Raw genomic sequence first — 3,343 nt, 5'->3', positions numbered from 1 at the left:
GGAACTTATTTGTTGCGTGACATCTATATTATCAGAGCTCAAAGCACTGGCTAGCACATAGTAGGTCGTCAGTATATCCTCGTTTGATAGCTCCATGAGGTCAGGCGGGCTGGAGTGGTGAGGAACCGAGAGAGATGGGGGAGCAGGTGAAGTGAGAAAGCGGTCGCTGGCTTCATCTTCTCACCCAGACTTGGCCCCAGAGCTGCCACTCACCTCCGCGTTGCCCTGGCAACTCTGTCTCCTGGTAACTTCAAAGTGGTCCTGTTGCCAAGAGACCCAGGGGCAGGGCGGAACTAAGATTTCCTGGTCTTCTTCTCTCCTTCCCTCCCTCTTTTTCTCTCTGCGCCCAGGAAGCAGCTCCAGAACATCCCTCAGCCCAGGACACCCACACAAGCAGCTGGGCACCTACTACACCTACACACAGCATGACACCTCTGTATATAGCCCACTTCTAAATTCCACGTCATCACCAGCCCTTCGTTTACAGTTCATCCCCTTAACCCTGTCTTGACAAGGCATCCTCTGCACATTGTCTCCTGCTACAGTCATGTCCCTACACCTCTTCCCTAATACAGGCAGCCACTTGAATAGACTCAGATACACACACACATACTCTCTCTCTCTCTCTCTCTCACACACACACACACACACACACACACACACACACACTCATTCTCAGCAGATATGCAGCCCTGTCTACACACTCCAAGGCAAACTGTTGCCTTACTCTGTCAGACAAACCATCGGGCCCTCAAAGAGGTACACCCCATGATTCACCTCACTGTGCAGCACTCTGAGTGCATAAGTTTCTGGTCACTTCTAGGCCTACATGCAGGAGGAGGCGGAGCACAGCCCCACTGCAGGGCCTGCCTTTGCACTTGCTGTTCCCTTGCCTGCAACAGTGAGCTGTCAGATATCACTGAGGCTCATTCTGTTTCCCCCCCACTCCATTCAGATTTCTGCTTAAAATGTCCCCGATTCGGGGGAGCTCTGGTGGCCTAGTGGCAAGAAGCTGCACTGCAATCCCAGAGGTACATGGTTTGAATCAACTAGATGCTCTGCTGTAGGAGGGACAATCTCCTCCTGTACCAGTCAGATCCAATTTAACGGCACACACACACACACACACACACACACACACACACACACACACACACACTTTTAGGGAGCTCTGGTAGCCTAGTGGCAAGAAGCTGCACTGCAATCTCAGAGGTATGTGGTTTGAATCCACCAGATGCTCTGCTGGAGAAGGAGGGGCAATCTCCTGTACCATTAAGATCCGATTTGACGGTACACCCCCCCCCCCCAGTAATAAAATTTAAAAATGTCCTCTACTCTGAGAGGGTTTCTCTGACCACCTGTCTGAAACTCCATGCACATATCCCTTTGCCTGCCTGTCTTGCTTGATTTCCAATAACTTATCACCTCACACGTTATATATTTATTTTATCACCTCTCATCTAAAATGCCAAAGGACAGTGATCTAAGTCTGGAGATTAAGGTGTGCCGGATTCAGGGCCTGGTCTTTTCAATTACTTGCTATGCATCAGAGAGTAGGACAGTGACTATGGTTGATAGAAGAATTAATGCCTTTGAATTGTCGTATTGAACATACCATGGACTTCCAAGAGAACAAGCAGGTTTAGCCTTGAGAAGATGAAACCAAGCTACTCCTTGGAGTCAAGGATTTTGGAGCTCTGTCTCACATACTTTGGGCATGTGGCCAAGAGGGATATGTGCCTGGAGAAGGACATCATGTTTGGAAGGGTGGAGAAGACAGCACAGGAGAGGAAGATCCTCGATGATATGGGCTGACACAGTGACTGGGGTAATGGGGTAATGTGTCAGAATCAGTGAGACTAGCTCAAGATAGGCAGTGTTCAGAGCTATTGAACACAGGGATTAATATGAGTTGCAGTTGGCTGGGTGGCACAAAACAACACCATGACCTCACTAGAATGCCAGCCCCGTGAGGGGAGAGATTGTTGTCTGCTTTGTTCATCATTGGATCTTCTAACAGCATTTGGCACCAAAGTGAGCACGTTGCCGTCAAGTCAGTGACCCCATGGGACAGAGTGGAACTGCTCCATAGGGTTTCCACGGCTGTCATATTTATGGAACAGGCTGCCACACCATTCTCTTGTGTGGCTGCTGGGTTCAAGCTGCCAGCCTTTCAGTCAGTAGTCAAGTGCCCTAACCATGCATGATGCCACTATGATTTCTTAGGCACACAGTACACACTGTCACCTAATCAATTCCAGCTTAAAACTGGAACCTTTTGGGGAGCTCTGGATGCCTAGTGGCATGAAGCTGCACTGCAATCCCGAAGGCACAGGGTTCGAATCCACCAGATCCTCTGCTGGAGATTTGACAGCACACCACAAGTAAAAAAAACAAAACAAAAAACAACTGGAATCTTTTGAGAACCTCCATGGCTTAGTGGTAAGGAGTTGCTCTGCCAAACCAAAGGTATGTGGTTCAAATCCACCAGCTGCTCCAAGGGAGAGTGATGGGGCCTATTTCCTCTCATGTGAATTACAGCCCCTGAGAACCCGCCAGAGGGTCAGCGATGGGTCAGTTTCAACCGGATGGTACAGAACAACAACAGGACAGAGTAGAACGGCTTCCAGTGGTTTCCAAGGCTGTAAAAGTTTGCAGAGGCAGACTGCCACATCTTTCTACTATGGAGCTACTAGTGTATTTGAACTTTGGATCTTTTATTTAGCAGCATAATATATGATGCACTGTCCCACTGTTGTTGTTAAGTGCTGTTATGTCAACTATGACCTATAGTTACCTTATGAACAAGAGATCTGAATCTTGCCATATCCTGTGCCATCCTTATCATGACAAACAACTGGAGTCAGAAAATTAAAATGTCAGAACTCGCTTAGCATTTCTTAAGCTGAAGGAACTAAAGAACAAATTCAAGCCACGAGTTGCAATGCCTAAGGATGCTATGGGCAGAATATTGAATGATTCAGGAAGCATTAAAAGAAGATGGAAGGAGTATAAAGAGTCACAGTACCAAAAAGAAGTGGCTGACACAAAAGAATTTCAAGAAACAACATATGATCAAGAGGCAATGGTGATGAAGGAGGAAGTTCATGCTGCTCTGAAGGACTTGGCAAAAAAAGAAGCCCCCAAAATTGATGAAGGACCAATTGATGTTTTTCAGCAAATAGATGCTGCCCTGCCTATGCTCACCAAGTTATTCCAAGAAATCTTGAGTGTTGCAGACCAAGGGTCCCAAAGAATGAAATAATTTTATAATTCTTAATAATGAGACAGATTACCAGGAATGATATAGAACAGAGAGTGTGAAAAACAGGGGGCCAACAGT

Source organism: Elephantulus edwardii, unplaced genomic scaffold (assembly GCF_000299155.1).
Source record: "Elephantulus edwardii isolate Elephantulus edwardi_28Jun2011 unplaced genomic scaffold, EleEdw1.0 scaffold00237, whole genome shotgun sequence".
In the NCBI taxonomy this organism is placed as follows: Eukaryota; Metazoa; Chordata; class Mammalia; order Macroscelidea; family Macroscelididae; genus Elephantulus; species Elephantulus edwardii.
Note: the sequence above shows the minus strand (reverse complement) of the source record.